Here is an 11,903-nt window from a genome sequence, read left to right as displayed (position 1 = left end):
CAATTACCCTGCTCAATAACGACTATAAAATCTTAACCTACATGTTTGCCACCAGAATGAAAACTGGGATGTCCCAGATTAATTCTGACACTCAATCTGGCTTTCTGAAAGACCGACCCATTCATAATAACATCTACCTCAGATTGGACCTGTTAGATTACAATCATCTGATTGAAGATGAAGGCTTCGTTTTATTGATTTTTTAAAGCCTTCCTCAGTTCCTTCATGTTTCAAACTCTTGATTTATTTGGTTTCAGACCCAACTTTATTAATTTAACCAAAACACTTTATAGAGATCATTTCATTGCCACATAGGGGACCTCGCCGAGATTCTCCATTAACAGAGTAACTGAATACACCAACTGGTGCAGCTCGGACACATCCTCAGTGATGAACCCAGGGTCTTGGGGTATTTCGGGTCTTAGATCATCGTACACCCTCACCTGGGTGACCCAGCTGGGGGTGATCAGTCCCCAGCTCGTGTCCGAGCAGCGCTACACCACGAATCTGTCCTCTTGATCCACAGCCACATAGAGGCTCTCTCCGCTGCCTCATTGATGGTTTTGGGGGCTTTTCTCTCCTGCAACCCTCGAATGCCCAGGAGCTTGAGTACTCGGTGCAGGGATTGCCCTGGGAAACCCCTGCAGCCCACTTCAAATGGCTCACAATGTGCCCTCCAGCCGCTCATCTTACAAGCCTCCACCAGTTCCAAGTATTTGGCCCTCTTCCGCTCGTTAGCCTCGCACATCCGATCTTCCCAGGGAACTGTGAGTTCCAGCAGCACCACTTGCTTTGTGGCGTCCGATGTTAAAACCAAGTCTGGCCTGAGGGAAGTCTCTGCAATGTGCTCTGGAGACTTAAGCTTTCTCCCCAGGTCCACCGGTAAACTCCAGTCACGAGCTGAGGCTAGCAGCCCAGTTGAGGTCTTACGCTCTGCTTGTGGTTTCTGTCCTGCCATGACAAAAGTAATGTTTTACTTCTCTGGGAGCTGGTGTTTGCTTTGCTGAATTTCTGTACAGATGGTGGCAGCCACTGCCCTCACAACCTGGTCATGACGCCATGTGTACCTTCCCGATCCCAAGGCCTTAGGGCAGCAGCTCAGGACATGATCCAGGGTGCCTATTGCCTGGCACAAGGTGCAAGCCGGTGATTCCACTAATCCCCAACAATGCAGGTTGGATGGGCTTGGAAGTACATCATAGACAGACTGGATTAGAAACTTGAGTCTGGCTGGTTCTAACTTCCACAGTTCTGACCATGTGATCTTTCGGGTCGATGCATTTTCCCATCTCGTCCAAGCACCTTGCTGGCGCATTGCTACTGCTTTGTTGTAACGTTCTTCTTCCACCTGTGTACGGATCTCTTCCTGCACCAGCTGCCGTCTCTCCCTCCCCTTTGGCTCTGTCGAATTTTGGTCTTGTGTGGCTTCCAAGACCTGCTCTACCCACTGCCACGTTGCCAAGCAAGACACTGTGTCTCAGCTTGGCTTCTGCGCGAGCAACTGCCTCTTGAGCCTGCCACTTCCTTCCTGTTCGCACCATGATGCCTGCAGAGAAGACTCTTGTGTCCTTCGAGTCTATATACAGTAGCACCTCTCTGGCTCTGGTGACTTTGAATTCTTCTATCAGGCTGGTGAAGGGGAGTTGCAGCTTGTTGGAATGGCCATAAAGAGCTATACTGCTTAAACTCCTTGGCAGACTTAGCCATCTGCGCAGAAACTGCGTGATGCTACGTTCAAAGCTCTCCACGCTGGAAATTGGAACTTCATATATCAGTAATGGCCACAAGAGTCTCGGTAGAATTCCATACTGATAAATCCAGGCTTTGAACTTTCCTGGAAGACCTGACCTATCCACTACTAATACCCAGTTTTTCAGCTCCTTGTGGGTTGACTCTACTGCTGCCTTATCCTTCAGTGTAGCGTCAAAGACTTTCCCCAGGCTCCTCACCGGTTGTTCTGACACTAAGGGGAATTAGGACTCCATCCAAGCGGAAACGGAACTTCTCCACCACTGTTCCTTTCCTCAGAACAAGGGACCTTGATTTAGCTGGCTTAAACACCTTTCTTGCCCAAGCCATAAGCCTCTCGAGCCCTTGGAGGAGCCAACGACATCCTGCCACTGATGTAGATGTGACAGTCAAATCATCCATGAAGGCACGAATTGGTGGTTGGCGTGTGCCTGATCTGGATAGTGGACCCCGACATTCTGTTTCAGCTGTTTTGACCAGCATGTTCATCGCAAGGGCAAACAGCACCTCGGATATGGTACAACCCGTGATGATGCCTTTCTCCAGACGGTGCCATGCGGATGTTACTGAGCCTGAGGTGAATCACAGACAAAAACTGCTGTAGTAATCCTGTACCAGATCTCTGATCTTCTCTGGAACGTGATATGTCAACAGGGCCATTGCCACCAACTTGTGCGGAATGGATCCATTGGCATTAGCAAGATCAAGCCAAATGACTGACAGATCTCCTTGATTTTCTCTTGCCTCTCGGATAAACTGGGTAACAACTCCTGTATGCTCTAAGCAGCCTGGCATGCCTGGAACCCCACCCTTCTGCACTGTGTAATGTACTGATTTCTCAGGAGGAACTCTGTCAGCCTGTTTGCAAGAACCTTAAAGAAAACCTTGCCTTCCACACTGAGCAAAGAAATGGTGCGGAACTGTGTGATCAAATCAAATCAAATCAAACTTTATTTATAAAGCACTTTTCATATAAAAATATAACACAAAGTGCTTTACATTAAAACACAACAAAATATAAAAACAAGCATTGACGAATTAAAAATAAATAAAAATAAATAAATAAATAGGGCCCCCTCCCCGTACCCAGCCCCCCATTCCTTTCACACCTCCCACCCCTTAAGTGATGGCAGAGGACAATGAGAAATAGGCTGAGCACAAAAACAGGATGCAGGAAACGCAAATAATTGGAACCTCCCCCTCCGTGAACAGCCGCATAGACAGCCAAATGCAGCATCACAGGCTGGGACCGCTCCACCACAGCTAAGCGGTGATGCAGGTCCCCATCTTGAGCCGCTGTGGCTGAACAGCAGCCGACCCAGAGGGAGAGGTTCCAGCTGAGGAAGCACCGGAAATAAAATTGAATAAAAATGAGAATAAACAAGTAAACATATTGATAAAAACAATAAAACATTAAAATAATGTTAATTAAAATACTGCTTTAAAAATCAGGTTCAAGTTCATAAAACAAGATAAAGATACAATGGATGAATAAATAACTAAAATAAAAATAAAAAGTACATATAAATAAATAACTGAATAAATAAATAAATAAAAGTAGTAAAAAATTAGCTAAAAGCCAGGTTAAAAAGATAGGTCTTAAGCCTTATCTTAAAAGCATTAATGCTTTCTGCGGCCCTCAGGTCCTCTGGCAGACTGTTCCACAAACGGGGGCCATAGTGCTGAAATGCAGCCTCTCCATAGGTTTTAGTTTTTACAGTTGGAATGGTCAACAGACCTGTGCCAGAGGATCTCAGGGTCCGCGAGGGTTCATACTTTACTAAAAGATCTGATAAATAAGAAGGCGCAAGACTGTTAAGACATTTAAAAACGGTTAAAAGTATCTTAAAATCAATCCTGAAGCATATGAGGAGCCAATGCAGGGATTTTAAAATTGGGGTGATGTGAGCCCGCCTCCTGGTCTTTGTAAGAACTCGTGCAGCAGAGTTCTGGAGAAGCTGAAGGTTCCTAATGTTTGTTTTTGGAAGACCATAAGCAGGGCATTACAATAATCAACTTTACTTGTGATAAAAGCATGCATTAGCATCTCCATATTAGCAAGAGAGAGTAGTGGGCGGACTCTAGCCAGATTTCTAAGATGATAAAAACCAGATTTAACCACCTGTTTTATATGGGGGATAAAAGTCAGCTTAGAGTCGAAGATAACGCCCAGGTTTCTGACTGTTTCTGAATGACTTAATGAAAGTTGCTGCAGCTTCAGAAACTGTTTCTCCCTCTTGGCTTCAGGACCAATAACTAAAATTTCAGTTTTGTCCTGGTTGAGCTGCAGAAAATTATTTGCCATCCATAATTTCACATCTAAAATACAGTTAAAAAGTGTTTATATTGGTCTTGTGTCATCAGGAGACATAGCTATGTACAGCTGGGTATCATCAGCATAGCTATGAAAACTGATGTTGTGTAGGGATGGGTATCGTTAAGGTTTTAACGGTACTACTACTCTTATCGATGCTTATCGATCCGGTATTTTAACGGTACTCTTATCGATACTTTTTGAGGACGAAAAATAAATAAATAAATAACAAATTAAGAACATAAAGTGTTTTATTTCCTCATTATGTAACAACACTGTTTTTTTAACAAAACATTTTACTTTATACATGAGAATGTTCCAGACAGGATATTTATTTAATTTAATTATTTTTATTCTTTATGAGCGTGATGTTTCCTTTGATCTTTTGTCCATTTTCCACAACCTTGAATAGACTTTTCTGTCTGTCAAACACCAGAGTTGGGATTGAGTGAGATGATGGAAACAAATTCACTTTGATGCAGACTCCTTTCTATTTATTTATTTTTGTTTAAATCCAGTAAACCCAATAAATTATAATAATTTTACGGATGACAACTATCTTTAGTCATTAATTATTATTAAGTACTAGGAAGCAGCTGATAGTTTGTCGCGGGTCTGGCATCATAAGCGGTGAATCTAAGCCACGGCTCTCTACCTGTTTGTGTAGAACACGCTGGGGCGGCGTGTTCTACACAAACAGCGCAACATACGGTCATCGTAGCAGCAAGGTGACAGCATGGTAGGGGCTCCTTGACACAAACTTCATTAATTTTACGCAGAAACGGGTGTTCTCGCTCTAGGGTCGCTCACGTGTACCCTACGAGACTGTGTGTGCGCTGCCTTGTCTTGTGTGTGCGCGCGCGGCGCGTGCTGTCTGAAAAACAGCCCCGCCCCCCTTGCACACACATAGACAGACAGAGCTCTCCGCTTCAACGAGAATACCAAAATTAATATCATCATTAATTAACGGAAAATTGACTGACTTGGTGAGTTAAATATGGCAGATAACGCTCATATCTTGTGGGACACACAAAAAAAGAAAAAGTAAACTTCTCCAGCAGTACCGATAGCAGAACCGTTCAGGTCATATCTTAACGATACTGCGGTCTTGAAGAACGTGGCCCTGGGGCTGGTTCAATACCGGGGCACGATACCCATCCCTAATGTTGTGGCTCCTGATGACATTCCCCAGAGGAAGCATGTAAATGTTAAAAAGCAAGGGGCCAAGGATGGAACCTTGAGGCACACCACAATTAATTTCATGGACCCCAGAAAAGTGTGTGTCCATGCTTACCATAAAGTTTCTCTCCATGAGATAAGAATCGAACCACTTGAGAACAGTCCCTGAAAGGCCAAGACTTTTAAGTCTGTTTACAAGGATCAGGTGATCAACAGTATCAAAAGCTGCACTTAGATCTAACAGAACTAGTACTGAGATGTGACCTGAATCCAAGGCACACCTGACATCATTAACGATTTTTAACAAGGCTGTCTCTGTGCTGTGGTTCGTTCTAAAACCAGACTGGTTAATCTCAAAAATGTTGTTTTGTAAGAGAAACTCATTTAGCTGAATAAAAACAAGTTTTTCTAAAACCTTACTTAAAAATGGCAAGTTGGACACAGGTCTGTAGTTATTAAAAACAGAAGGGTCTAAGTTAGTTTTTTATGTAACGGTTTCACCACTGCCGTTTTAAAGGCAGCAGGAAAAATACCCGTCTGTAGAGAGGAGTTCATGATATTTAAAATCTCACTCTCAAAAGACCCGTAAAAGGATTTAAAAAATGATGTGGGGATGGGATCTAAAAAACAAGTTGTTGGATTAACTTGGGAGAAAACTCGACCAAGTGTTGCAGCTTCAACCAGGTCAAAACTGTCCAGTGCTTCCTCAGGTAAAATCAAGCCATCATTACCAATAGAGAGGCTTTTCTGTCCATTTATGATGTTAGATCTGATAGAATCAATCTTGCTCCTGAAGTGGTCTGCAAAGTCCTCACACAATGAGGCGGAGGCTGGCATTGTGTTTTTGTTCGCATTTGAGTTGATTAAAGATTCAATTGTGGTGAAGATGACTCTGGGATTATTTTTATTTACAGAAATGATGTTCGCAAAATATGAATTTCTGGTCTGTTTTACGGTTTGATTATATACTTTTAGTTGGTTTTGGTATAGTTGATAGTTTATTTCAAGTTTGTGTTTTCTCCAAAGTCTTTCGGCAGATCTACAACGTCTCTTCAATTGTTTAATTTCCTCAATTCTCCAAGGGGGTGTGGCTTTGGTTCTTATCTTTTTAGATTTTAGAGGAGCAACTGAGTCGAGACAGGATTTTAATTTACTGTTAAAATTTTCAACGAGTAGATCACAGGGGGCCGGCAAGACAGGTGGAGAGTGGGAGCGAACAGATGTAATAAACTTTTCGACCACCTCAGGAGTCAAGTAGAGTTTCTTCACAGTTCTCACAGAGGTCTCTTGCCCTATAAAACCAGTGATGTTAAAAAGCACACAGTAATGGTCAGATACAGCCAGGTCACTAGCATTCACTAGATGTCACTAGCATTCTCTTCCTTCGGAATCCAGACACCTTCTGCATGTCTCCACTGCATGGGTATCTTTCCTCTCCGCCACACTGATCTGATGATTCTCCACAGCCTTGCCAATAGTCTTGGGCAGCTTTTATACACTCTGTATGGCACTCCGCTGGGCCCAGGGGCCGCACCAGCCCGCGCCGCTTTAATTGATTCTCTCACTTCCGCCATGGTGGGTTCTTTGGTGTTAAAATGGATAGAGGGCTCTAGAGGTCTGATAAGTTCCCTACAGGGTGGGAGATTTTCCTCCCTTCTCTCGTCGCTGTAGGTATCAATAAGGTGCTGGTTAATTTCCTCCTCTGAGCACACAAGACTCCCGCTGTGCTTCTGTCCTGACAGCTTTTTGGTAAATCCAAATGGATTTGCTATAAAAGCAGTCCGCTTGCGAGCTTTCTCTCTGGCTCTTCTCTTATGACATTCAGCACGTCTTAGGGAGATGAGCTTCTTCCTCAAGATGACCCGGAGCTCAGTCAGGGCGGGTTTCTCCTCCTCTCTTGCATTTATAAACTGTTGCTTTAGGGCCTTCAGCTCTTTCCTTAGCTTGCCAATCTCACCCTCACGCCGGTTTGGGTGAGTCGGGTGCCTCGCCTTCGGTTGTTTGATGCCAAACCTCTCTGCACCAATGTTGATAATCAGCGTACACATCCACTGTAGACGCTGATCAAATCCTCCTCTCGTCGTTGCTTCTAGGGCTGCATCCACGTCGTCATCAAACTGGCGCCACTCATTCTCCTTGTTTACGGCATGCCATAAGACTCGACGCTGTTCAGATGGTCTGCTAGGTGCAGGATGCAGGGCTTGGAGGTTCTGGACACTGTGGGGTGATTCCGGGACCTGCTCCTCCTCCGCCTTACCAGAAGTAGTGCTATGCACTGTCTCTGTGCGTTGCCTTGCTTGCTTACCCCTTGTGCAGCCCATCTTGGCCTGGTGAATCTTCAGACCCCTCAAGTTCTTACAGTACTTGCCGCAAAAGCAGGTTGCTCTCATTGTTGATAATCCAATGCTAGTATCTTGTACCGGGAAATCCGTCCGTGTGAGGTGCTCATCCTCCCCCCATCTCGGGCACCTCTGGGGGTCTCTTTCTTTAGGGTTTTTCGTAGCTTAGTGTGGGTGCTCCCTCACGGGAGCTGCAGCTCGGGATGCTACCCCTTACTGCCCCTGTTGCCGTCTCTCCGTGCTGTCCACTGTCTCTCCAGTTGTCTCCACCCTATTCGTGGTCATCTTCCAGCCTTTCCTGGACGTCACTGGTCAGGCCATATAAAAGTAACTAAATACACCAACTGGTTCAGCTCGGACACATCATCAGTGATGAACCCAGGGTCTTGGGGTGTTTCGGGTCTTAGATCATCATACACCCTCACCTGGGTGACCCAGCTGGGGATGATCAGTCCCCAGCTTGTGTCCGAACAGCGCTACACCACGAATCTGCCCTCTTGATGCACAGCCACCTAGAGGCTCTCTCCGCTGAGGAGTTAAACAGGGCTGTCCTATCACTGCTTTACTCTTCATCATAGCCGCTGAAATGTTATCTATCCATTTGGATAAAAACTCAAAATGTCAGAAACTTAATGTTTTAGGCCAGCAAATAGCAATCACTCAGTTTGCTGACAACATTTCTAATGACTTCTCTAAAGAAGAGGTGACTATATCTTTATTGTAAAGAAAAAGGAAAACATTTTTTGTATTAAATAGGATCATAGTGTTTGTAATTATGGCCCGCAGCACTCACAGAGTGCAAGGACCATATTGTAACTGGTACGAGGGTCGAACACTCAAAAAGTCCAAAACGTCAAAAAAACGCGTCAAAACGCCAAAAAATGGGGTCAAAAGTCGCCCAAAGCACACAACGAGACGATAATTGTGTAACGCAACAAAAATACACACACACACGCACAACACCCCCACACAAACGACAAATTTGTAGTCGCAAAAATGACGACAAAAACACAAAAAAGCCCCAAAAAGCCCTCAAAGAACGGGTTTAAAGCCAAAAAGACATGCCCAGCCTATAGTAAAAGATAGGCCTCATTGAAATACATAGGCCACCTGACTGCAAAAACTTCTATATTGTTTCTGCTTTGTTTCATTATTATTATGGCCCGCAGCAGTCATAGACTGCAAGGACCATATTGTAACTGGTACGAGGGTCGAACACTCAAAAAGTCCAAAACGTCAAAAAAACGCGTCAAAACGCCAAAAAATGGGGTCAAAAGTCGCCCAAAGCACACAACGACACGACAATTGTGTAACGCAACAAAAATACACACACACACGCACAACACCCCCACACAAACGACAAATTTGTAGTCGCAAAAATGACGACAAAGACACAAAAAAGCCCCAAAAAGCCCTCAAAGAACGGGTTTAAAGCCAAAAAGCCATGCCCAGCCTATAGTAAAAGACAGGCCGCATTGAAATACATAGGCCACCTGACTGCAAAAACTTCTATATTGTTTCTGCTTCGTTTCATTTTTATTATTATTATTATTATGGCCCGCAGCAGTCATAGACTGCAAGGACCATATTGTAACTGGTACGAGGGTCGAAGACTCAAAAAGTCCAAAACGTCAAAAAAACGCGTCAAAACGCCAAAAAATGGGGTCAAAAGTCGCCCAAAGCACACAACGACACGACAATTGTGTAACGCAACAAAAAAACACACACACACGCACAACACCAACGCACAAACGTCAAAATTGTAGTCGCAAAAATGACGACAAAAACCCAAAAAAGCCCCAAAAAGCCCTCAAAAGACGGGTTTAAAGCCAAAAAGACACGCCCAGCCTATAGTAAAAGACAGGCCGCATTGAAATACATGGGAAACCCTAACCGCAAAAACTTCTATATTGTTTCTGCTTCGTTTCATTATTATTATGGCCCGCAGCAGTCATAGACTGCAAGGACCATATTGTAACTGGTACGAGGGTCGAACACTCAAAAAGTCCAAAACGTCAAAAAAACGCGTCAAAACGCCAAAAAATGGGGTCAAAAGTCGCCCAAAGCACACAACGACACGACAATTGTGTAACGCAACAAAAATACACACACACACGCACAACACCAACGCACAAACGTCAAAATTGTAGTGGCAAAAATGACGACAAAAACCCAAAAAAGCCCCAAAAAGCCCTCAAAAGACGGGTTTAAAGCCAAAAAGACATGCCCAGCCTATAGTAAAAGACAGGCCGCATTGAAATACATAGGCCACCTGACTGCAAAAACTTCTATATTGTTTCTGCTTCGTTTCATTATTATTATTATGGCCCGCAGCAGTCATAGACTGCAAGGACCATATTGTAACTGGTACGAGGGTCGAACACTCAAAAAGTCCAAAACGTCAAAAAAACGCGTCAAAACGCCAAAAAATGGGGTCAAAAGTCGCCCAAAGCACACAACGAGACGACAATTGTGTAACGCAACAAAAATACACACACACACGCACAACACCCCCACACAAACGACAAATTTGTAGTCGCAAAAATGACGACAAAGACACAAAAAAGCCCCAAAAAGCCCTCAAAGAACGGGTTTAAAGCCAAAAAGACATGCCCAGCCTATAGTAAAAGACAGGCCGCATTGAAATACATAGGCCACCTGACTGCAAAAACTTCTATATTGTTTCTGCTTCGTTTCATTATTATGGCCCGCAGCACTCACAGAGTGCAAGGACCATATTGTAACTGCTACGAGGGTCGAACACTCAAAAAGGTCCAAAACGTCAAAAAAACGCGTCAAAACGCCAGAAAATGGGGTCAAAAGTCGCCCAAAGCACACAACAACACGAAAATTGTGTAACGCAACAAAAATACACACACACACGCACAACACCATCGCACAAACGACAAAATTGTAGTCGCAAAAATGAGGACAAAAACACGAAAAAGCCAAAAAAAGCCCTAAAAAGATGGGTTTAAAGCCAAACAGACATGCCCAGCCTATAGTAAAAGACAGGCCGCATTGAAATACATAGGCCACCTGACTGCAAAAACTTCTATATTGTTTTTCGAATGTTTATTATTATGGCCCGCAGCAGTCATAGACTGCAAGGACCATATTGTAACTGGTACGAGGGTCGAACACTCAAAAAGTCCAAAACGTCAAAAAAACGCGTCAAAACGCCAAAAAATGGGGTCAAAAGTCGCCCAAAGCACACAACGACACGACAATTGTGTAACGCAACAAAAATACACACACACACGCACAACACCAACGCACAAACGTCAAAATTGTAGTCGCAAAAATGACGACAAAAACCCAAAAAAGCCCCAAAAAGCCCTCAAAAGACGGGTTTAAAGCCAAAAAAACATGCCCAGCCTATAGTAAAAGACAGGCCGCATTGAAATACATAGGCCACCTGACTGCAAAAACTTCTATATTGTTTCTGCTTCGTTTCATTATTATGGCCCGCAGCACTCACAGAGTGCAAGGACCATATTGTAACTGGTACGAGGGTCGAACACTCAAAAGGTCCAAAACGTCAAAAAAACGCGTCGAAACGCCAAAAAATGGGGTCAAAAGTCGCCCAAAGCACAAAACAACACGACAATTGTGTAACGCAACAAAAATACACACACACACGCACAACACCAACGCAAAAACGTAAAAATTGTAGTCGCAAAAATGACGACAAAAGCACAAAAAAGCCCAAAAAAGCCCTCAAAAGACGGGTTTAAAGCCAAAAAGACATGCCCAGCCTATAGTAAAAGACAGGCCGCATTGAAATACATAGGCCACCTGACTGCAAAAACTTCTATATTGTTTCTGCTTTGTTTCATTATTATTATGGCCCGCAGCAGTCATAGACTGCAAGGACCATATTGTAACTGGTACGAGGGTCGAACACTCAAAAAGTCCAAAACGTCAAAAATACGCGTCAAAACACCAAAAAATGGAGTCAAAAGTCGCCCAAAGCACACAACGACACGACAATTGTGTAACGCAACAAAAATAAACACACACACGCACAACACCCCCGCACAAACGACAAAATTGTAGTCGCAAAAATGACGACAAAAACACAAAAAAGCCCCAAAAAGCCCTCAAAAGACGGGTTTAAAGCCAAAAAGACATGCCCAGCCTATAGTAAAAGACAGGCCGCATTGAAATACATAGGCCACCTGACTGCAAAAACTTCTATATTGTTTCTGCTTCGTTTCATTATTATGGCCCGCAGCAGTCATAGACTGCAAGGACCATATTGTAACTGGTACGAGGGTCGAACACTCAAAAAGTCCAAAACGTCAAAAAAACGCGTCAAA

At 43.9% G+C, this 11,903-nt stretch overlaps 1 pseudogene across 1 annotated transcript; it reads right to left on the bottom strand.

Moving 5' to 3' along the window:
- Nucleotides 1–405: 405 nt before the first annotated feature.
- LOC144990279 (uncharacterized) lies at nucleotides 406–8,209 on the bottom strand (annotated as a pseudogene). The gene is made up of 2 exons (XR_013654280.1): nucleotides 6,602–8,209; nucleotides 406–2,697 (listed from the first exon to the last, which is right to left on the bottom strand). The product of XR_013654280.1 is annotated as an uncharacterized LOC144990279 (transcript).
- Between the last annotated feature and the right edge of the window lie 3,694 nt (nucleotides 8,210–11,903).

This window comes from Oryzias latipes (genome assembly GCF_053564925.1).
Source record: "Oryzias latipes strain Hd-rR chromosome 1 unlocalized genomic scaffold, Olatipes_Hd-rR_3.1 chr1_Y".
NCBI classification, from domain to species: domain Eukaryota; kingdom Metazoa; phylum Chordata; class Actinopteri; order Beloniformes; family Adrianichthyidae; genus Oryzias; species Oryzias latipes.
This window is presented reverse-complemented; position numbering and strand designations above follow the sequence as displayed.